General features: G+C 45.4%; 2 protein-coding genes across 2 annotated transcripts in view; both read right to left on the reverse strand.

The window, feature by feature from the left end:
- LOC114655011 (uncharacterized) overlaps window positions 1-25,336 on the reverse strand; it is an 899,220-nt gene that overhangs the window by 674,911 nt on the left and 198,973 nt on the right. The window lies entirely within an intron of this gene.
- LOC114655007 (beta-1,4-galactosyltransferase 1-like) overlaps window positions 1-25,336 on the reverse strand; it is a 46,665-nt gene that overhangs the window by 17,300 nt on the left and 4,029 nt on the right. The gene's annotated exons all lie outside the window — the stretch shown is intronic.

Raw genomic sequence — 25,336 nt, forward strand, 5'->3', positions numbered from 1 at the left:
ATCGGATTCAAGTCTGGGCTCTGGCTGGGCCACTCAAGGACATTCACAGAGTTGTCCTGAAGCCACTCCTTTGATATCTTGGCTGTGTGCTTAGGGTCGTTGTCCTGCTGAAAGATGAACCGTCGCCCCAGTCTGAGGTCAAGAGCGCTCTGGAGCAGGTTTTCATCCAGGATGTCTCTGTACATTGCTGCAGTCATCTTTCCCTTTATCCTGACTAGTCTCCCAGTCCCCACAGCATGATGCTGCCACCACCATGCTTCACTGTAGGGATGGTATTGGCCTGGTGATGAGCGGTGCCTGGTTTCCTCCAAACGTGACACCTGGCATTCACACCAAAGAGTTCAATCTTTGTCTCATCAGACCAGAGAATTTTCTTTCTCATGGTCTGAGAGTCCTTCAGGTGCCTTTTGACAAACTCCAGGTGGGCTGCCAGGTGCCTTTTACTAAGGAGTGGCTTCCGTCTGGCCACTCTACCATACAGGCCTGACTGGTGGATTGCTGCAGAGATGGTTGTCCTTCTGGAAGGTTCTCCCCTCTCCACAGAGGACCTCTGGAGCTCTGACAGAGTGACCATCGGGTTCTTGGTCACCTCCCTGACTAAGGCCCTTCTCCCCCGATCGCTCAGTTTAGATGGCCGGCCAGCTCTAGGAAGAGTCCTGGTGGTTTCAAACTTCTTCCACTTACGGATGATGGAGGCCACTGTGCTCATTGGGACCTTCAAAGCAGCAGAAATGTTTCTGTAACCTTCCAAGGATTTGTGCCTCGAGACAATCCTGTCTCGGAGGTCTACAGACAATTCCTTTGACTTCATGCTTGGTTTGTGTTCTGACATGAACTGTCAACTGTGGGACCTTCTATAGACAGGTGTGTGCCTTTCCAAATCATGTCCAGTCAACTGAATTTACCACAGGTGGACTCCAATGAAGCTGCAGAAACATCTCAAGGATGATCAGGGGAAACAGGAGGCACCTGAGCTCAATTTCAAGCTTCATGGCAAAGGCTGTGAATACTTATGGACATGGGATTTCTCAATTTTTTAATTTTTAATAAATTTGCAAAAATCTCAAGTAAACTTTTTTCACGTTGTCATTATGGGGTGTTGTGTGTAGAATTCTGAGGAAAAAAATGAATTGAATCCATTTTGGAATAAGGCTGTAACATAACAAAATGTGGAGACAGTGATGAAGTGCTGGGAATACTTTCCAGATGCACTGTGTGTGTGATACCAGCGTATTGTGTGCTTTCAGAAAACTGAGTTTTTTGGAAAAAAGATTCAGCCCTCAAAGAGGTAACATATTAGAAACCACCCACAGTCCACAGACACGCAGGTCAGCTCTCACACTACGGTGGGCTGGTCACCTTGTCCAGGGGCCACTCCTGCCTCGCACCTGATGACTGTGTGGACAGGCTACCCGGGATAAGCAGAATATGAAGGTAGATGGATGGATGGATGGATGGATGGATGGATGGATGGATGGATGGATGGACGTTTTGTCCTACTGGGCCAGGGGGTTTACGCCGTTTCCTTTCTCCCTTTGTGAGTTTAGTTGGTGACATCATCCGACACAACATCTGGGGACACGCCCCTAGCGACACCCCCCTGCATCCTAGCAACGGGACCTCAAAATGTTGATGCTCATGAAAAGAAAATGGTATTGCAGTAAAAACACATAACTGGAACAATGGCACCAAATTTCAAGTATTAGAAAGCGACCTGAAATCCTCAAGTTTGAGAAATCTCAGTGGAAACCCAAGGGACTGCTCTGAAAAATACACAACGTTCAGAAGAAATGGAGATCACCTGTGAGCTGGAGAGGCCTGCCGGGGAGTAGTGGCCCAGTTCTGGAGGCCTCTTTAGGAGTGTGGTGAGCCTGCAGACCCCTAAAATGACCAGAGAAGATGCCGAGGCGAGAGGGGCTCCTGAGCCACCGGGGGTTACGATCTGACAGACTGGTGGCCTGAGCTGACCCTGAGGGGAGGACGGGAGGAGGCCGAAGCAATCAGGGGTGAGAAAGGCCTGTCATGGCCGACATTTGTCTGATGTAGAAATACGGGGTTTGGTCACACATAGAGAGTCCCTCTCTGACGTTCATTTCATAATAAGAGTTTTTGATGTCAGTCTCAATGCCATTTTGTTTTTGACGATGGGCCCTTCTCTTTTGTGTTGCCCAGTCCCATAAGGCATTGTGACGATGCACCAGCATGAAGGTCACTCAAGCTCTTCTCTGAGACCCAAGATTGGGTAACAACGACTGCTTTTGCATGCGATTGTCTTTTTTGGGGTTTTACGTGACTCTTCGCATGTTCCTTTTTGACTCTGGTTTCCCGTTAGCATCTTTGGCTTTTTCAATCTTGTTCAAGACTTCTGGTTTTGATACATGTGCCAGTCAGCACACCCAGAAAGTCTGAAGCTGGTGGCCAACAAAACCAAAGAGCAAAGAGAAGGAGAAGAGCAGCAAAATCCAGCAACACGCCAAGCAAAGACGAGTACGCGCTGAGACGAGGGTTCAAGTTGATCCCATCAATGGCTGAAAATACCCACTAGAGGGGGAAAACCGTCAAAGCCCAGCTGGACACACAAAAGGGCAAACGCAAGATCTTTGTGAATAAAAATGATCTGTGGCACAAAATAAGCTGTGATGAGTGCAAAGGCACAGAATGCAATGCCTACAAAAACCCAAAAGCAACCACAGTCTGAGTAGAAAATCTAAGAGCAAAAAAAGAGCAAAAGGTCACAAAAATCCACAGAAGGAGAAAGCGTAAAAAATCACAGGCAATGAACTGCAAGGGACTGGGCGTTACCTCAGCCTTTAGAGGTGTGCCTTGATGGAGACAGACAGGTGGCTCCGCCTCTTGGGAGACACACAGAACATAGCAGAAGACACAGAGACACACAGAACTACTAAGAAATGCGCAATAACACAACAAAGTAAGAGACGTGACACTATTGGCAGAAACAAAACTAGCGACACTGGAAAGAAAATGACATAAAGAAGAGAACTGAACATCGGTCTGAGGAGGAACCAATGTGACTGCGATTGTCGTGCTGATGATGTCACAGGAAGTGGTAATTGTGGCGGATTCTGGAAGATGAGGGACAGAAGAGGGCAGCCGCCCGGGTTTGCATCAGAGCTTAGAAGCTCAACCCTATTGGGGCCCGTGGCACTGCCAGGGGGCGCCCAGATGACTACAGAGCCTTGTACTGCAGCTCTTCTGCCACACCAGGAAGTGCTGCAGGAAGTTCATCAGGGAGCACCTGGAGAACATCTTCACTCCATTTGGAGAGCCGGGGTCGGAAGGCAGAGGACGGAGCTTACAGGAGACGAGTGGAGAAAAAAGAGAGAGAAGAGAGAAAGGAAGAGAGAGAAAAGGGAGAGAGGAATATGTGGCTGTGTCTGTGCACTGTGCTGTATAGAGGAGAGAAGAAAGGGGTGTGTCTTTGGGACTTGTGTCTTGGGGTCGGGTTACGTGCCACACAATATAAATGTGACAACACTTATACACTGACCTTATTATTATTATTATTATTATTTTATTTTTGGTATTTGGTCCACTATATTAATCCCAAAGGGAAAACTGTCATTTTGCATGACCTTTGGGGGGTCAGCCGTCGTAAAGCACCCCCATAGCAGTTTTTATCCCTTTGTGGATACAAAGCCATTCATGAATTATTTTTAGAGATGGTTAGCGTCCCATCAACTGGGCCCAGCGGTGGGGTTTGAGTTCTGTCTACGGTTTCTGTCCCGCTTTCAATTCTCTGAGGTCTTCGCGTGTCAGGAAGTGGATCTGCACCAGCAGTAACAGGGACTACTAAGGACGAGCTGAGGGATTTAGAAACTGTAGAGAGAGAAGAGCTGTGATGATTGAACAGGCTGTTTTAGAATAAGCATTTAAATCGAGGAAGTGCATTCTCTCCCCTCTTTTTATTCTATTCATTTTTATTCATTTATTTATTTACATACTAGCCAACCCGCGGCGTACCATACGCCACATAATCAGGCCGCTTTTTTAATGATTTTTAAGCACAGGGAGAAAATTAACATTTGAAAAATCGGTAATGTAATAAATCACCAAGAAAAGTAACATTTCATGTGCCCACCCCCAACTCGTCACCTGAGTCGTTTTGCTCTTTGCACAGTCCACACGCACCTCTGAGTCACGTAGACTTTTCATTGTTGTTTGCGGTTTTGGCTGCTTTTCTATATGTAATCCACCAAGTCACCCGACCATGGTAGTACCGAGGGGGGGCGTACAAAGGGCAGGGACATAATCAGTGCGAGCGTATGACCTGCTAGCCATGTTTGTGAAAGTGTGGCCCTGTGCCTTATTAATTGTCATCGCAAAGGCAAATCTAACAGGAAATTGTCTTCGTGTTAAAGTAAAAGGCAAATTATCCGCGACAAACAAACTGTTTGCGTAGTATACGCCACATAATCACGCCGCTTTTTAAATATTTTTTAAGCAGCGGGAAAAAAATGAACATTTGCAAAATCTGTAACGCTGCTTTCAGTAAGTACAATGCACACGCGTTTAATTTGTCGGCCACTTTTTGCCAGCCGTCTTTTCTGGTTTGGGCTGTTTTTGCAGTGTTACCGCTTGTGCATATTAAATTTTGAAATCCTTTGAGTTGCTAATTAACTAACTAACACCCACCCACTCAGCTTGTGTGAAAAATATGCGCCCGTTCTTTCATCATTTTGTTGCAGCCTATCAAAGACTTGCTGATCATGTTTTGTAGACTCACTATATATTGGCTTTTCACTCAGCGCGGGGTGTGCATTCATCTCGGATTATTACATCCAGCTGGTCTGCTAGTCTGATCTGGTACACGACTGCGTTTGAAAAACCAACTTATCCCAGATGAGTTTCACCGGCATTAATGATTAGGAATCTGGTTGGAACAAAACCCTGCAGCCACAGGGGTTCACCAGGACCGAGTTTGGCAAACACTGCTGAACAGACCAAACCGACTCAGGTGAGGCGTTGGGGCGGGCAAAGTGGTTGCAGCTATTGATTATTCAGTGTTGTTTGCCTGGGTGTCCGATCTGCGTTGACTGACATGGCTATTTTCTGTGTATCTCATGGTTGTCTTCCGGCAGTGTGAATACCTTGAGAGACAGGGTGTCCTTGTGTGGTGAGTTGTTGCAGTTTGTGACCACCTTGCCGACGTTATCCCAATGCTGGCAAACAAAGCCAACAGCCATGTTGCGAAGTTTAAGAGCAACAGTTTCGTCAATGACATTTTTCCAAAAAAACCCGACTGATAGAAACAAACAGTTAGCTGATGCAGGAATTTCGATAACATTGAAAGAAGTGTTGTTTCCGTGAAATACATTTGACGCCGTAGCCATGGAGGGCAAAAGAACAGTCAATGTGGCTCACAGCTGGATTTGGACAGCAGCACAGACCAAAGCGAGTGAGTATGCGTTTGATGAGCTGTTCGAGTTGGCGGAGGGGTAGAGTTTCTGGGCGGGGCTTCGTTGTTCGTTTCCCATGGTTTTCGATGGGGGACGTGGTCGGGTGTCGTAACCGAAACAAATAATGAAAAGTCAACGTGGCTCAGAGGTGCATGTGGACTCCTAGCAGAGACAAAAGAGACCAACTGGGTGGTCGGTGAGTTTTTGCGTCCGGGCACATGGGCAGGCAGTGTGAATGCCTAGAGAGCGAGGGTAGACGCGGGCCGGGGAAAACGGAGTGTTGGTGGGCGGGGAAACGTCTTCTGTGTTCCTGCAGGACCATCTAAGAAGACACATGTTTGTCGCGTTTGCAGTGGACGCCGGTCGGGGAATAGGTGAGACGCTAATGAAAAAGAGGCACAGGGCTTATTGGTTTTTCAAGGCTGCTCCCTTCATTGTGTTTTAACCTCAGTTTTAAAGGATTGCGCGGCTCTCGCTGTGGCGCTGCCTGTGTGTGATCCAGGGTTCCACTGAGGTTGACTAATGAAAAGTCAACGTGGCTCAGAGCTGCATGTGGACTGTGGCACAGACAAACAGAAATGACGGCATGTTTTTCAAGGTGTCGTGTCCGAGTTGGTGGGCGTGGCTCTGTGAGTTGTCGTCGTGTCCAATGGTCTAAGAGTCAGTGGGCGTGGCTCCTTCCTGTGTGCGCCATTGGCGTCTTACTGTCGGCGGTTTAGTGAATCCACGCCCCTTCCGGCGTGCTTTCCATGGTTGGCTACTTGTCGGCGGCTTAGTGAATTATATATATAGATTTTTACTCTTATTAAAGTTTTACTCTGCTGGCCTAGCTGACGTTCTCATGGGTGGGGGTTGATTTGTTTCAAACCTAGTATTGGTAATTGCTTGTATGGAATGTTATTTGATTTTAATAAAATTAATAAAATGGTTAAAAAAATAAAAGATTAAACAGGCTGAAATCCAACAAATCACCAGGAGCAGATCATATTGAACCTTGAGGTCTTAAGAAGGTCCGCGAGTACAGATATAAACCCTTGGCACATATTCTTAGGAAGCCACTGGACATTGAGGAGATTCCGAAGGACTGGAAAATGGCAAATATCATCCCATTATAGAAAAAGGGTGAGCGGGCAGAGCCAATCAACTACAGGCCAGTAAGCTTAACGGGCATCACAGGAAAATTAATGGAAGGAATCATTAAGGAGAAGATGGAGCGACACCTGGCAAGGACAGGACAGTCAGTGTGGGCTCAGAAGAATGAGGTCGTGTTTTACTAACAGGCTGGAATTCTATGAGGAGAAACAAAAGGATACGATCAGAGAAGAGGAGATGAGATTATTGATGTGGACGTTCAGAAAGCATTTGAGAAGGTGCCACCTGAGAGGGTGGGCATCAAACTTAAAGAAGTGGCAGTTCAAGGTGTGGTGTGTAGATGGGTGCAGAATTGGCTCAGACACAGGAAGCAGAGGGCGATGGTGTGAGGAACCTCATCAGAATTAAGAGTGCTGACCAGTAGGGGGCAGTGCAGGGGATGCTGCTATTTTTAATATTTATAAATGATTTGCATAGGAATAAAAGGAACAAGCTGGATAAGACTGCAGATGATACCAAGGTAGGTGGATTGGCAGATAATCAAGAATCTGTTCTGTCATCACAGAAGAAATTGGATGGCAGACAGGTTTGGGCAGATTTGTGGCGGATGAACTTTAATGTCAGTAAATGTAAAGAATTACAGGTAGAAAGTAAAAATGTAAGATTTGAATACACAATGGATGGTCTGAAAATCGAGAGTCCACCTTATGAGAAGGAAATAGGAGTCATAGTGGACGTGACTCTATCAATTGTCACACAGTGTTCAGAGGCCATAAAGAAGGCAAACAGAATGTCAGGTTATATAGCGCCTTGATGTGTGGAGTACAAGTCACAGGAGGGTCTGCTCAAGCTTTATGACACACTGGTGAGGCCTCATCTGGAGTCCTGGGTGCAGTTGGGGTCTCCATAAAGACACAGCAGCACAAGAGAAGGTCCAGAGAAGAGCAACTCAGCTGATTACGGGGGGGGGCTACAGGGGATGAGTAAGGAGGAAAGATTCAAAGAGCTGAGCCTCTACAGAGATGAAGAGGAGACCTGACTGAAGTGTTTAAAATGATGAAGGGCATCAGTGCAGTGGGTCGAGACGGTGACTTTAAAATGAGGTCATCGAGAACACGGGGACACAGCCGGAAACTTGTGAAGGGTGACAGTCACACAAACATTAGGAAGTATTTATTTACACAGAGAACCGCAGACACGTAGAATTGGCGACCAAGTAGTGTGGTGGGCAGGAGGACTATAGGGACCCTCAAAACTTGACTTGATGTTATTTTAGAGGAATGAAGGAATGGACAGGACTGGCGAGCTTTGGTGGGCTGAATGGCCTGCTCTCGTCCAGACGGTTCTAATGTCGGCTGTCCCTGTGGTTTCTGATTTCTTGGCTTAGTTTGACTTTCACGATATTCTGACCACAGCTTATTGCTAAATTTATTATTTGCATTTCATGAGATAGATAGTGAAAGGCACTATATAAAAAATAAAGAGACAGTTTGAGGTGCCAGTCCAAGTCCATTGTCTTGTGTCCAGAGTCCAGTGAACTTCTTACCTGCAGGTCTGACCAAAATGCAGCATGTTGCCATGAGAGACTTAGTGAAAGGCACTATATAACAGATAGTAGTCATCTTGACCAGAGTCCAGTGAATATTTTTACTTTTATGTCTGCCCAATGTGCAGCATGTTGCCACTCTCTGGTGCCAAGATAAACTTATTTTTTTATTTTTTCCAGAGTGAAAAGCACTATATAACAGACAGTACTGGTAGTAGACATGGCAGTACTGTCACACATCCAGAGTCCAGTGAAATTCATTCTTAAATGTCTGACCATCATGGAGACGCATCACAGTGCCAGGCAGACCACAGACTTTCTGCAGATCACGGACCACCACGGGAAGGCGACGGGTGGGTGGGGTTGGACTTTCCACTCATAAATTCTTCTTTCACAATACTGTAGCGTGTGCCAGGTGCCATTCTGCTCTCCGTAATTCACCCCTGATGGCCGTTTGGCAGTTTTTGCCCACCTGGAGGAGACGCATGTTGGCTCACTTGTTAACTCTGAGGCCTCCTGGCCCCTCACTTCAAATCCCGCCATTCCTGAGCAGATTATTGAAGTCGATGTTCTTCTTTTTTCCCCTCCTTAAAGATGGACATTTTAGCTTAAGTGGCAGAGCTGTAGTGAGCCCTGCAGGTCTTGTGCCCACATTGTGCCAGCTAATGGATCTGCCGAGCTGGGTTTGTGATCCAGTTAATAAATGTCGGGTGGCCGGTGCTCCAGGAGACCCAGGGTGGAACCTGAGCCGGTCATCCTGTGTGAGGAGATCACAGGTCCTCCAGTGATCACTTTGCCACCTTCAGCCTCATCTGTCCAGGGGGCATTCCTTTGTGAGTAAATGAACGAAGAACAATTGCCCTGGCACCAAAGTGGCCTGCATGGAGAGAAGGTGCCAGTCCGTCGCCCAGGCCTGATGTCTGTCATGTTTATCAGCTGGGGAGGCTGACAAAAGTCAAAACAAGGAACATTAAAAAGGAGTTTCATTTAAAGACAAAGAACAGTGCCACTATGTGCCCAGATTGCTCTGCTCCAAACTTAAGTAACCTCACATAGCACAGATTCCTTCAGCAGACATCCACGTCATTTGAATATTTCCTTCTTCCTCCTTGGTGCCCTGACTGTTACGCCATCTTTATACCGTTGGCCTGTCCTTACACGCTTTCACACATTGGTAGGATGCCGTCAGACGGTGACAGTCACATTCCATGTGCCCTCTTCCTTCTCCGTCAGTTTAATAGCCTCTTAAATGGAAAGCCCCCGAGGCTCCTAATGCACATCAGAGCTGCCCTCACTCTCGTGACCCCGGATGTGACATGGCTGCTCTGGTGGTCCTCCAAAGAAACAGCCCTTATCTTTCTGACCGTTTCATGGCAGTCCCTAACTCTGACCTTGTGGTGAACGCCAGCTTTATGGCCATTGGCACCCTGCAGGGTACCACACTGGCAGCTTTGATCTCCTGCCAGATCTTTCAGTTTCTTGGTAACCTCAGTGGGCTCAAATGACTTTTTGTTTTCAGCATCAGTGAAAGTCAAAGCAGTTTATGTAAATTCGCTTCAGTTTATTTTTATTAGTTTATTATTATTACAGTTTATGTAAATGGCAGTTTTGTGACTCAGCCTGTTGTGACAGAACAAACACAGCGAGGGTGGCGTCGCCTGTCTCGATGCAAATGAATGCAAAACCTGAACTGGTGAGGCGACCGGTGAGTTTCCACCAAAACACAAACCAGCAGGCGCAGTCCCAGGTACGGCAGAGAATGGACGGCACACTGTGAGTGGCGAGGCCATCAGCAGCCTTGTCACGTGGCTTGGTGATGTGCCACTTTTTGCCCCCTTCAGGCCTTAGTTAGTGGGTCACAGGTATCAGTCGAGCCTACGTTTCATATAGCACCTTTCTTTGAAACAAAACACAGAATGGCACAACACCTCCAAAAATCAAAGCCCCAACTTCATGCAGTGCTGTTGTCCCCGTGGCTCAGGCTCTTGAGGGGTCACATCTGCAGTTTCTCCATTGGGTCTCGACCCAAGCCTGCGCTTACATGCTGCCATCTTGAGTCGCTGCCTCCTCACGGTAAGGAGGTCATGGCTTCACCTCCCCTGTCCTGCACTTTGAGGAGTGAGGAAGGCGCCCTACTAATGTAAAGAACTGTTACTATTGTCATCTTGTCCACACCAGTGGGCTCACCAGTGAGTGCGCAGCCTGCAGCCTCCTCCATCTTCTCCGCAGCTGCTTCTCCAGGTAGCCCCGCCCATTCAGTCCACTCAGGCGCAGACCAATCACGAGCTGAGCATGTGGCGTGATGAGGTGACGTCACAACAGCAGATCAATGGGACCGTCACGAGGGGTCACATGATGACGAGCACACGTGGAGAAGCATCTGCTCAAATGAGGGGCACAACGTGGCAGATTGGGGGATTCAGGTGGAGGAGGAGGAGGATGAAGGTCAACGAGAGGTGCAAAGTCCATTTGAGGGAAGGAAGGTGAGCTCAAGGAGTCGCCGTTGTCTTTGAGGTCAGATTGTAGGATACGACTGCACCGAGAAAAACAAAAGGGCCGCACCTGGGGGGCTCACCATGGCTGAAACCAGGGAGACACTCATCTGCCGAGTGAATCGTCCCACTCACTGCACCGAGGGGCCACGTCTGCATCTCCATTCAAAGAGGGCAGGTGTCCGCACTTCCCGAAAATGGAGACTTTTGAAAAGACCGTAGACTTCTGGGAATGTTGGCAGTGTGGATCGGTGAAAACGCAGACTCTAATCGCATGACAGAACAAACGTTTTTAATGCCCTGGCATCCCAACATGTGGTGTAGAGATGAAGAGTGCCAACCCCGCGGGGGTCCACGCCTCTTCTGAAGTTTGCGTCACCTCCGACGGCGACTGCCAAGAACTTCACGACGCGCCGGTCCCAGGAGAGTTTGGCTGCAGACCTGCACTCCGAGTCCCCGCCAGGCCTCAAGTCCTCGCACTGCAGGAGCCAAACGAGACGCGGAGTGCAACTTGAGGTTCTTCACTTAATAAAATTCAGAGTGGTGTGACTCTGTTGCTGTTGTCACTTATTGTGTTTGTCACAAATTGTAAACCTACGCAAATCCACCAGCATTTTAAGTGTTAAGTACCAACATTAGAAAGAAAGAAGAGAATCGCGATGAATCATAGGGCGTGGGGTTCCTCCCACTGCTTTTGACTTTGTCACTTCTTAATAAATCAAATAATCCAACACTACATGGCACCTTCTTGGACGCTGCTCTGCACCGAGGACATCCGGCTGGTACAGAATGTGTGACAAGACCTCGAGTGCCACATGCAGCAGTGAGAAATGTGACTGAAGGAGGACCAGACACCAGAGGGGACCTGGGCTGAGGGGCACAGACTAACGGCACTACCCAAGTCTATGGGTGAGACCTGAACAAAGCCACCCAGTTCAGACACCTCAGCTCAGTCACCAGCACTGATGGGGACCCTCTACAAGACGCCTGGCCTCACGTCAGTGCTGCAAGACTCAGAAGTGACCAGAAGATGCCAGTTCTTAGTCCAGTTGACCAGTACAGAGCAGAAAGAAACAACCAAAGACGAACAAAGAGCTCTGCTGTGAATCACCAGAGGAAATCACGGGAACAGCACCAGGCACAGAGAAAATGCAGGGAGCCCACCTGTGCTGGCCTGGCCCTGCCATCAGAGGCGAGGAGCAGATGGCCCAGACTGGAAAAAGACCGAGGAAGACATGTGGACACTGACGGCAAAGACAGCCTGGACCAGAAGAAATGGCGACTGGCATGCTTGAAAGCGGACCTCACACCAGCAACAGAGGCCCTGGGATAGCAAAACAGAAGCCAAACCTCATGGGCAACTCCAGTCAGTGCCCATTGTGCCCATACGTTAAGATGGCAATGTGTAGGCAGGATAAATGCAATGAACATAAAACGGAGAGAGAATAAAAATGACAATGCGATTAAAAAATGACCCCATGTGAGCAGGTTTAGCTTTCCACCATTTTGCAGGCATGATGGACACTTTGACCAGGCTAGCAGTAAACCCAGCCTGCTGAGATGGTGGCCCAAAAGCAATGACCCAACGGGTGAGGTTCAGAAACACAGAGAAGCACATGTAGGGCACCTTCAGAACTTCCTTCACAGATTCCTACAGCAGCACAGACCAAGAATGCCAACCCCGCGTAGCTGACCAACAGTCGACCCACAATGCAGTGCGTGTTGCGTGTCTAGAAGTGGTGCCCCCAGTCCGTGATACCGTGACTTGTATCATTGTGACGGCGCGCACCTCGACTCCACATTACATGATTCACCAATCAGCTGTGTGCAGACTCTTAGTAGTTGTATTCCAGTCTCATCAGGAGAGCCTCGTTACTGACAAGCTCCGCCTCCACACTCCTCTTCATACGATTGGCTGGCCCTCCACTCACTCACACGCCTCGAGGACGGCGATCAGCCATTGGCAGTCCAAACAAAGAACGAGTTACTGACCACCTGCAAAAGTCTGGAATTTTCTTTAAGGACCGATTGCTTTGTGGGATACGCAACAACGTCTTGGTAGAAGGTGGCGCTCGTTACTAACCTGCGCTTCACGTCCTTTGATTTCAGACATTCTGTTTGTCACAAGCTGAGCACTCCAGAGGGCAGCCCACCTGTACAGGTGACATGATGGCACTACTGCTGCCTCTCCATAAGAAAATCGTGCGACCGCAGCCCGAGTCCCCCTAGCGTGGGGTTTGTAAGGCACTATATGGTGGTACAGAATTTCTATTACTGTGCTTGATGTTTCGTCAATTTTAAACGTTATGTTTCTTCACCAAATACACAAAACACATAGCGCTAGGACCCTCGGCCTCTTTGTACCGTCACGGTACCTGCAGACTCGATGAAACACAACGCATGGGCGCCGCCGATCAGACCGCAGTGCGCACGTTGATTGTTACATTTATATTTATATTTATTTATTTTGTATACGTCCCTGTCCGTGTCCCAACCCTGAACCTAACTTTATTGCTTTGGGGCCCATTTGTTCAATTTTTAATTATTTTATTTTTTATATAGTCCTGCCCCCCCCCCCACACCCCCCCTTATCTTATTCCCATTGTTTTTGTTCCCTTATGTCATTTTTTTATAGCCCTACTTTTTCCTAATTTATATATTTTTTGTTATGTCTTAATCCTATATGAATTTTGACCCTTATTTTAAACTAATTTTGGGGCCCTGAGGTTAAGGACCCTTAGAGGGGCCCTAATTTTACCCTAAAACCCAGTCCTTCCTTTTTTTATTATAAAAGTACCTGCAAATTTGAGTAACTTGAATGTATTTATTTATTTAATGTTTAAGTCTGTTTTTAGTGTCTAATTTACATATCTATTTATCTTTTTTGTGTACAATGTTAAAACTTGGACAGTAGGGGGCAGTCTATTTGAGCCCTGTATTGTTTATGCATATATTTATTGTATGGTGGACAGATTTTTATTATTTTATGACACAAGACAATATTTAATGAATAGTGAACTAAATGTTTTATATGGCTGATGATGGTGCAGGGTGAATTAAACATTAACTAGAATGTTGTTGAACAGTACCAGTGTGTGCCAGCGCCTTGCCCTCAGGCTCTTATCCTCTAACCTAACCAAACCCTCACCCAGGTCAGATGGGACCAAGATGTTCACATTTTTATTTCAAAAGTGGAACCAAAGCCTGCGCTGGGTTGGCGCCCTGCCCGGGGTTTGTTTCCTCCCTTGTGCCCTGTGTTGGCTGGGATTGGCTCCAGCAGACCCCCATGACCCTGTAGTTAGGATATAGCGAGTTGGATAATGGATGGATGGATGGATGGAACCAAAGCACAGCTACCACCTGCGATTCTGCTCACTTACAGCTTTTCATTGCTTCTTGTGCACTTTGTAATGTGCCCGGGTCAGATGTGGGAAACGAGGACTCAGCGTGACCCGCTTCTCAATGCACTCCTCTGTGTTGCTTTCAGACTTGTCATTAAAATGTCTGCCAGCCACATTTCTTGCTTTGAGAATCTGTCCCTGAGCAGCCCTGCTGTAAAGTGTCCCTGAGGCTGAGCGATGACATGGCCTGCCCGGTCCATGCAGGAGCTTCGCTGCCAGGTGAGATTCCTGAAGCTCAACCGTCACCTTCACATGTTCAGGTGTGTGCGCCCTCTCTGTTTCCTCAGATGGTTTCAGTTTTCAGACAACATTTCTCATTACCGTATCGAGTGACAGGGACATGGGTGCCACACCTGGGCTGTAAGCTGACACTCGCCATCTCACGCCAAGGCTCTGTTGAGCAGCACGTTTCACTTCTAAGCTTTCAAATGACACCTTGAGGTACGAGAAGTGCAAAGTAAACCCGCCGCTCGTCGCGGCTGACCGCCATCCTCATGGTGACCTGTAACTGGGCGTGAGTGAGCGCCACTGGTCAGCTGCTGTGCACGTCTGCTGGTCACCGTCACGCTGAACATGTCGGCGCTAATTAACGGACGCTAAGGCTGACCCATCGGTCTGCAGATCAGCGAATGGCAACTTTCAGAGTCGCCCAACCGTATTGTCACTCTTGTCACAGTTTAGCATTTGAGCAAAAGCCTCACCTGCGTCTGCTTCCTAGCCAGTAGAACAAGAAGCTGTCACCCTGTCACTGTCCATTTCTGAAGGACTGTCACTGTGATCACATGATGTGCTGCTTCCAGGTTCTGACCAATGGGGGCTCCAGAGCACGACGTGCTAAAAACGCACCCAGAAACGCCACGTGCGGACATGCAGCCCCCATAAAAGTCCTCACATTGTCTGGTTCTATAACACTGAATGCCAGTGGAGTGAATTTGCCTTTTTGGACCCAAAGGCTCTTTAATGCCAAAGTGAAAGCAGATGTCCACAAAGTGGCCAAATGACATCCAAATATAAAACACAAGATCTCTGCTCATCCACCCCTTTAATGTGACATGTCGCTGGTGCAGCCCACTGGCTTGACAAGCCCCCTCAATACATAAATGGAGGTCACCTGTCCGGGGTTTCACTGGATTGTGTCTGAAGGTCCAGCTAGTGGCGCGTCACTAAGGTGTCATCACCTCCATGAGGACAATTCCAGGGAAAGGAGAAACAGAAAGGGGATAAGAGCACAAGGCTGAAGAAGACGAGTGAGGGAGGCCACCAAGAGCCACAAGAAAGAGTCACAAGCTATACAGGGCAGATAAGAGCTGTGCTGGGGGGCTTCACCAGCTTTACGAGAGAGCAGCAGAAAGCACACGGGGGTCTCAGCAGGACGAAGCTTCCAATGGAACCTTCTGGGCATCACGTCACTAAGCGTCACCTTAGCTGCACGTTATCACAAACAGCGGACCCCAGCATGAAGTGTGGTGCTGGCAGCCTCAGGCCGTGGGGATGCTTCTCGATGGTGGGCTCTATTAACGCTTTTAATGCTCTTAGGGCTTGTTTGGGGGTCCCATTCTGACATTCATTTGTTGATTTTCCGATTACTTTACAAGTCATTTCGTTTTTTACACCCATTTTGGTTGTCACTCAGCAGAGAATTCCGGTGAAACTCCAAACTAGACTGGGATTAGCTTATTGTACCCTAAAATTACAAGCAGCACCAGCCCACCCTGGCATCTTGAGCCCCTCCACTGCCAGGGCAGTTCAACTCTGGAGAAGGTGACGGCAGGAGCAGTAAGAGGACCTGTGCGGACCACCAACGGGCATCTCGGTCAGCTTTTGTTTTGGACCCCCTGGCAGACCCTGACCGGACTTGTCAGCTGAAAGACTCTTTGATAGAAGCTGAGCAGAAATGTCCCCAGTGTGCCATCGGGACTTGAACCCGGGCTCTCTGCTGGACACTCAGAGTCCAGTTCTGTCCAGTTCTCTCAAGCTTTGCTCCTCTGCATGGCCAGACTGGCCCTTACTGGTATGGAGGGTTACAGCAGACATTGTCACGTGTTTACGCCACAGAGCTCACCTTCTGCTGTCACCACGGCTTGACAGACGAGAGGAGCCCATTCACGCCCTTTGTCACTTGTGTCATCTCATCGCCCGTCCAGAGACGTCCCCTTGGAGGTTCTTGAAGATTCCGCTTCAGTTTTAACCCTTTGTGTAATGATGTGCTTCTGGCCTTCAGTCCCCCCCTCGCTAACTGGCTGATGGTCTGTTTACTCCATGACAGGGTCTTGACATTGTAAGTAGAGGGTCGTGCCAGCAACTGAGCCGAGGCCCCCTTGAGCTTGACTGTGACATCACATATGGGGGCCCCCTGGCCTGGCCTGGCCTCTGTGGTGGTCTTCACTTTGGTGTCCTCCACTTGTGCTAACAAACCCACTAATCCAATGGGTGAAAGTCGCTGCCTGGAAATCACCTGCAGTCATCACAACAGAATGTCCCCCTTGAGCAGGTGTGACAAACATCGAAGAAGTGCTTGTGTACGTTCTCAAGTTACACATGTAAAAAAAAAAATAAGCAGAACAGTCTCTGGAATCTTCTTCTGCAAAATAACAATGCAGTGATTGTAGTGAAGAAAGAGGTAGAAACATCAGGAAGCAGCAGGAACCCAAAGGCGATGAGAGGAAGGGTCCTGAATGGCGCAACTTCACCGGCGGGTTTGAAACAAGCAGAGTTTGATGTTTCAAATGGATTCAAACTCGCTGTGGTTGTGAGGAGGACGTTTGGTCTCCGCCGGTGGCCTGGGTTCACAGCCATCTTTAGCAGTGGTCATGTTTTGTGTCCTCGACTCTCCATTCGTCGTTTTATCGTCTTGGTGTTGACGTTCTCTCGTTTTGCTCGCAGCCCTCAGGTTGACGTCTTCCAGCCCATATTTTTTTTCTTCTTCTTCACAATAATTTTGGGATTTCCATTCTGCACCCATAAGACTGCAGTGATTGTTCACACTACGCAGTTAATAAGCCAAAGGTGCAATGAGAGGATCTCAAAGGCCTTAAGTTTGGCCTTCTGGATTCCTGGAGTAGATCTTCTCCTTTTTTTAATGGTACTTGGTGCAGATATCTGCGGTGAGATGTGTTACAGGACCCGTCCGACTCCACACAGAGCTGCTCAGAAGCTTCATAATCATGAAGAGGACAACATGGAGGAGCAGTAAACCCCAAGAGTTCTTGTGATCTCTGTCAGGCCGGGAGGCAGAACTGAACGAGACGTACAAACCATCTGTGCTGGCAAGACGCAACATGAAAGAGGATGAACATCAACGTGGGGTTTAAAGGACACCAAAAAGAAAACTTGTGGGACAGGCAACCCCCCCCCCCCCCACAAAGAATGGAATGCCCCATTGAAACAGGAGAGTCCCGTATTTCAGGACCCCTTTCCCAATGGGTCTCCCATCTATCGGTTATGCCCTTGGATTACACTTTTGATTTTCGGTTTTCCATTTCCAACTTTAAGCTGCGGTAAGACAACGTCCTGCAGCTCTCGAGTCGCTCAGCGCTGCCATATTAGAATTGTGCCCCTCTTTCATGGAGGCTGATTGGCTGGCTGCCACTTCCCAATGCCAACTTTTCTTGTCTGTTTCCCTGCCACCTTCTGATTTCTTAACAGGGTTCATTTCTGTTGCTCAGGACACTCGTGTGTCACAAATGCTGCTGTAAAGGTCCGAGGACCACCATGATTTGGTTGCTCTGATTTAATCCAATTTCATTTCTGACTCCTACATTTTAGATAATCCAACATGAGAGAACAGAGTAGAGAATTGAAATGGATGGCAGAAAATGTGCAAGGGCCATAAACCAAAAGGCAAAGTCTTGAGAAACCAGAAAACAGGAATAGAAAGATCAGAATGAAGCAATGCACAGCCACCAGAATCCGAATGGAATGTGATGACCCTAACGCCAGAGGACGTCACACGTCACAAACTCCCAAGGGATTCTGGGAAGGGTCCTCTGGGCGAGGGGACAATGAAGTGAACAGAAGTTCTTGTTTCACTGGTGTTCTTGAAATGTCAGCCAAGGTTCAAATTACTGAGGTGCGACACGGCTGACTGATCTCGAGAAGCTGAAAGGGCCAATTAACGAGAATCTCCGAGATCAACGAGCCAACCATATGGCAGCAGTCCATCGACTAGAGTTCACCGCCATGGACCAGCATCATGGACTGGACTGTGAGAGAACACTCTGAACAGAGGAACAGACGCTGTGGAAGTCACTCCAACACTCAAGAGTCCCCCTGGAAACCTCATGTGCAGCGTAACACGTGAGAAGCAACTGGCAGAATGTTTCCAAGTAAAGACGGGAGAAAGACAAGGATGCCTTTCACATTCCACTGCCTACCAGAGTACCAGCAAGAAAAGAAATGGACCCAACTTGATGGCATCACTCAGCTCCCACACGGCCACCACCAGAAGCAGGAGTAACCATCAGAGTGCCTGAGCGTCAGCAGGGGCACATCAACAATTGCCAGCAGTGAAGACCCGATAAGAATTAGGAAGACCATCAAAAGACAAAAACGGAGGAACAGCCGCCAGCATCAGCAAAGCCCGAGGAGATATCAAGATGTCAGTTGCACCACAAAGATGAAGCTACACAAGACACCAGCTAAGGTTGTGATGGGGCACGGAGAAGAAACATGGAGGACTACAACAAAGACGATCCAGAACTTCAAACACCAGGGTCCATACGGAATCCTCACTTGCAGAAAACCATCAGCGGCGCAGACCCACCAACTGATCCTGGTAAGATGGTGGGCCTAACTAGAACACACCCTGAGGAGGCCTGCAGACAATGTCACCAGCCAGGCCACCGTCTAGGACCCACAATCGAAGAGGAAGGGAGGGTGACACAAGAACACCTGGAGAAGCAGCCTAGATGGTCCCATGTAACCCAAACTCTAGATGGTGACATCAAGCCAGAAGGACTTGGGTGGAGGCAGCACAGAACAGACAGCGCTGGAGAGCCATCATCAATGGCCTGTGGTCCAGAGAGGAGCTTAAACTAAAACAAGCCCACCTAACTGCCATGTTCCTCCACTCCGGCTGTCCTCGGCAGTGGTAATAACAATGGCAGTCAGCGATGGGCACTGATGGCCTTGGTGGGCAGCCTGCCTGTTTGTCATAAGAAGGGCGCGCTGTGTGAAGTACGACATGACCGGTGGCGACAGCATTAGCAAGATGTGGGACACCATTAGCCAGCGTCCCACCCTACTGTTTGATAAAATAAACGAATAGTGGATCAGGCAGCATCTCGTATTAAAGACCGCACAGCGGGAGGGCGGCCGGGTCGGTGGGCACATCCCAGACCCCCTTGGCTCCTCCGAGGTTCTTTAAATTATCACAACTCGTTTTCACTCTTAAGCACCATTGTAAATCATGTTCTTTCAAAACGGGGCAGATTTAGAAGCTACAGTGAAAACCGGAGAGTGAAGTGAAAACTCCTCTGAAGACGAGATGTTCGCTGGCTGCACGAGTGAGTCCGGCGGCCGTCGGAATGGACTGTGATGATACTTGAGCCGAGTCCGAGTTTTAACTGCAGTCGCAGGTGTCACTTGTTAGCTTCACCGTAGTTTAGGGGAGCTCCGTTAAGAGTGCTGACGCGGGGACTACTGGAGACCAGCAAAGATGTGCTGGAAAATGAAAAGGAATGTCACCTTTGTGTAGAGAAACAAGAACCTTAAAAATGAGCAGGAAAACCTTTGGGTGATCTACGGTATAAATGATAGGGCTAGTAATAATGTCCAATTTAGAAAAATGTAGAAGACTACTGTATGTGGCCTTAAGAGGTCTAATTCTCCATGATCATCATCAAGCTCTCTATGCACCAGTCAAGGTAAATATCATGGATTCAACTTTAAATCAGAGTCCGCCATGGCTGTAGCCTCGTCTGGGCTCTTGTAACCTAACTTGAATTTTCATTAAATGTGACTTCTGTCTGGACAGCTGAGTTTAGCTAAAGAAACCTTATAGATTAGCAAACACAAATATAGCTGCTCCTTGCTACCAGTCCATCCCCTTGCCCTGGCACTGAAGTCCACTTTTATCTTGTAGGTTTTACGAGTCCTCGATCTCAGAGTGCATCAGAACTCGCTGGTCCAACATCACACATCTCCGGTAAGTTCATGAGTCTAAATGCTTGACTGTTAGATTGACTGAGAGTCTACTGTATTCTTCACAGCCAGATTTAATCTGAAACATGTTATTTTAAGATGTCCTTGGTGTTAGGTGTTTATATATTATTTAAGTTGTATATGTTATCTTTTATATATCAGTTCAGACATGATTGACATAACCCTGCGGTTATTTTACAGGTTATTTTATAGAAGGAAAAAAGATGCCACATACAGTAGTCTTTAGAAATACAGAAATGCATGGAGTCTGTAAAACATCCATCCATCATCCAACCTACTATATCCTAACTACAGGGTCACGGGGGTCTGCTGGAGCCAATCTCAGGGTGCAAAGCAGGAACAAATCCCCGGGCAGGGCGTTAGCCCACCGCTGGGCACACACACATTAGGGACAATTTAGGATCACCAATGCACCTAACTGGCATGTCTTTGGACTGTGAGAGGAAACCCATGCAGACATGAGGAGAACATGCCAACTCCACGCAGGGAGAAGAGAACCCGGGTCTCCTAACTGCGAGGCAGCAGTGCTACCCACTGTGCCACTGTGCCACCCAGCTTACATTGTTTTACCCTTTATTACTTATTCATTATTTAATTTAGTTTGCTTTTCTTTTCTTGTCACTTTTTCTTAAACATCTTGTAAAGCACTTTGACTCCATTCTGTGTATGAAAATGTGCTATGGAAATAAATGTGGTTACAGTAGTTGAAGGCTACTGACGTATAACAGATTTGTGTCTGACACAAAGTGCAACGATGATCTGATAAAAGTTTAAAGGAGTGCTGTAAAGAAATGCAATCTGGAAATAGCAATCTCTTTTTGTTTTATTGGTTTCAAATAGTCTGACATCAATGTACCTTTTGACTAAACAGTTTGTGTGTGTGTGTGTGTGTGTGTATAGAGACAGACAGACAGACACACAGACAGACAGACAGACAGACAGACAGGCATGGAATGGCCAAATGGGGGAGGCAGCTTGATGGATGAGGTCTCCAGGACTCTAAAATTATGCAAATCTTATTATGTGATATCATCTACTGTTAAATTCTGCTCCATACGTCTGAAAAAAATTTTAGTTTTAATTTTTTATTGAGGATTTGTTCTGTTCTGTGTATTGTATTGTATTGACCCCCTTTTTCTTTTTGACACCCACTGCACGCCCAACCTACCTGGTAAGGGGTCTCTCTTTGAACTGCCCTTTCCCGAGGTTTTTCCCATTTTTCCCTACTAGTTTTTTTTTTGGGAATCTTTCCCTGTCTTCTTAGAGAGTCGAGGCTGGGGGGCTGTCAACAGGCAGGGCCCGTTAAAGCCATTGTGGCACTTCTTGTGTGATTTTGGGCTATACAAAAATAAACTGAATTGTATTGTATTGTACAGACAGACAGACAGACAGATAGTTGGTTGTATTTTTAATTTTTTTTTTTAAGCAGCAATTTGCTGTGGTGTTACTATCAGAATGTAGAACCTGAAATCAAAAGCCTTCCAGTGAGTGTGAACAGAGTGTGATTTGGAGAAACAGCAAATAATCTCAAAACATCCATTAATTAAACAAACAAACACCAAGTAATCATGTCACATACTGCACTCGTTGTTTCTGTGGTCTCAAACACATGTACTGGATTGATAAACACACCACCTTCAGAACCTCAGTCACTCTGCATGGCCAGTGCGTCAGCAGGACACCCGGTCAGTGACAACAGCTGAGGTGGCTCTTCATTTCAGAACAAGCTCTTGGAAGACAGGATTTTACAGAAAAGATTTCTTTACTCATTTTTTAAGTGCAATACCTTTTGTGAGGTATGATGAGCATAGATCAGCGGTTCTCAATCTGTGGGGCGCGAAATAACAAAAAGGGGGGCACAAAAATGTGAAAAAAGAAAACAAGAATCGAAAATATGAAAAATCCATCTATTGAAACCAAAACAAATTAACTTAAACTACATTCTGATACTAGAAAATAAATCTAGACTTAGATAAATGTCAATAAAAGTTAAGTAGGTATAATAAAATATGCATCTATGATATATCATTAATTAAAAAAGAACAAATTGGTATTAGTGGGCTCCTTTCAAAAAAATGTTAGGGGGGGTGCGATTCAAAACTGTTATGAACACTCGGGTCGCAAATACTTAAAGGTTGATAGATAGATAGATAGATAGATAGATAGATAGATAGATAGATAGATAGATAGATAGAAATGAAAGGCACTATATAATAGATAGATAGATAGATAGATAGATAGATAGATAGATAGATAGATAGATAGATAGATAGATAGATAGATAGATAGATATGAAAGGCACTATATGATAGATAGATAGATAGATAGATAGATAGATAGATAGATAGATAGATAGATAGATAGATAGATAGATAGATATGAAAGGCACTATATGATAGATAGATAGATAGATAGATAGATAGATAGATAGATAGATAGATAGATAGATAGATAGATAGATAGATAGAAGGCACTATATGATAGATAGATAGATAGATAGATAGATAGATAGATAGATAGATAGATAGATAGATAGATAGATAGATAGATAGATAGATGTGAAAGGCACTATATGATAGATAGATAGATAGATAGATAGATAGATAGATAGATAGATAGATAGATAGATAGATAGATAGATATGAAAGGCACTATATGATAGATAGATAGATAGATAGATAGATAGATAGATAGATAGATAGATAGATAGATAGATAGATAGAAGGCACTATATGATAGATAGATAGATAGATAGATAGATAGATAGATAGATAGATAGATAGATAGATAGATATGAAAGGCACTATATGATAGATAGATAGATAGATAGAAGGCACTATATGATAGATAGATAGATAGATAGATAGATAGATAGATAGATAGATAGATAGATAGATAGATAGATAGATATGAAAGGCACTATATGATAGATAGATAGATAGATAGATAGATAGATAGATAGATAGATAGATAGATAGATAGATAGATAGATAGATAGATAGATAGAAGGCACTATATGATAGATAGATAGATAGATAGATAGATAGATAGATAGATAGATAGATAGATATTTTATTTTTAAAAACAAACTTTATTGACAGAAAAAAAAACAGCAGTCAGCTATACAACAACTTACACATTACATTATTATAAATACATTTTCATGTTAAATATTTTTGGAAACACACAACTGAAACCACAAAACTCCCCTAAAAAATAAACCGCAGTTCTTCATTAATACAGTCACATAATATACTATTCACACACCATATTGCTTTAAACTTGTCCAGATTCTTTGTGGATTTGTAAAAATTAAAATCTAACAAAATGCGACTGATGCACAGTATTTTAAAAACTACATTCGGATCTTGTAAACCACTCTCTATAATTTTATACTTTCTGGTTTTCCAAATGGCTAATTTACTTTGCCCCAAAACAAAGTTTGCCAAATTTACATTGTTTACATTTCTTTTTGTTTTTTTAAACCCGAACAGAAAGCCCACCCTGGTGTACACCATATCTAATCCCCTAACAAGCCTCTCTATTAAATTAAACAATGGCTCCAGCCTTGTACAGAACATAAAGCAGTGAAACACAGTTTCTCTTTCCCCACAGAAACAACAACTGTCAGACACCCCTGGCATAATAATTGACAAGAAGGAGTTCACAGCTAAGATCCCATGTAAGACCCTCCACTGCGCTCTGAATGTCAGCCATGCCAAGGGTCAAAAATGTCCATGCCAAGTATTTCAGAAACTGATCCTCGAACGTGATGGACTCAACAGCAGTGCCAAGGTCCTGAATCTCAAGTAGGGCATTTTCTATGAAGACGTTCCTTTCAGACCCCTGCCAATCTCCCGTTTGTTTTATTATTTCCCTCATAGCGAGCTTTTTCGATTGTCAACATTTTCGAGTTTTGTTTTCAATTTTTGTCAATTATCTGCTGTTGAGAGCGTCTTCGTTATGGCTTTGTAACCCTGACTTCACAGAATATCCTTAGATCAGAGTCGCTGTACCTCGTCCTCTTGTAAGATCTCGCAGTGATGTTGTTGGATTTTACAAAATGTGTTTGCATCTTGCAATAGAAGTCAGCTTTGACGTATTTGACAATTGAATATTCTATTCAGGCCTGTTATCGATATTTGTTAGACAACATTTTTAAAAGATGTTGAAAAAAGTGTAAATGCACGTTCTATTTCCAATAAAGTACATTTTGCAACACTTTCATTCTTTAAGTGGCTGTAGTTGTAACAATTCATTTAATAAGTAATTAAACTTGATCAAGCTTTAAACTACAGGCAGAAAACATTCATTACACCAGTGGTTCTCAATCTGTGGGGCGGGACCCCTAGGGGGGCGCAAAGTAACAAAAAGGGGGGCGCGAAGATGTGAAAAAAAACAACAATCGAAAATCTGAAAAATACATCAAAAACAAATGAACATAAAGTACATTCTGATACTAGAAAAATAAATCTATAGATACATGTCGAGAAACATTAAGCAGGTATAATAAAATATGCATCTATGATATATCATTAATTAAAAAAGAACAAATTAGTATTAGTGGACTCCTTTCAAAAACGTTAGGGGGCCGCAATTAAAACTGCTATGAAAACTCGGCTTGCGAATACTTAAAGGTTGAGAAACGCTGAGTTACACCAACTTCATTTGTTACATCATCACAACTTTAAAGTATCCATCTATCCATTATCCAATTAGTATTAATAATTAAGGATGAAGAACTTAAAAAATGAATATAAATTAGTTGGGACAACTTAGTTATTATGTGCAGTTAATTTAAAACCTTGTGTGTATCCTATCATTTTTTTTAAGTATAGATGGCACTTAAAGGTAATTTAAGATTTAAAGGAAGAACTTGTTTCCATCATTTACTCGACGCTGTGTGTTGGTTCTGCGTAATTTAATGACAAGTTGTAGTAACTTAGTAACTCAAAACGTTTGACGCAGAGCGTGCTGTTCATTGTTTTTAGAGTGTCAGCGGGACTGGGACAGGCGAAGCAGAACCTAACGGCAAACATTTTCATTTCGTTTTCTATTTAATTTTTTTTTTAATTAATTTTCATTGTAATCATTCCATACAAACAGATCAATTTATTTAATTTAGTTTTCTAATAATAATAATAATAATAATACATTATATGTATGCTGCTTTGCAGTAAGGAGACTGTGGATGATTGTGGGTTCGCTCCCCGGTTCCTCCCTGTG

This window comes from Erpetoichthys calabaricus, chromosome 7 (genome assembly GCF_900747795.2).
Source record: "Erpetoichthys calabaricus chromosome 7, fErpCal1.3, whole genome shotgun sequence".
In the NCBI taxonomy this organism is placed as follows: domain Eukaryota; kingdom Metazoa; phylum Chordata; class Cladistia; order Polypteriformes; family Polypteridae; genus Erpetoichthys; species Erpetoichthys calabaricus.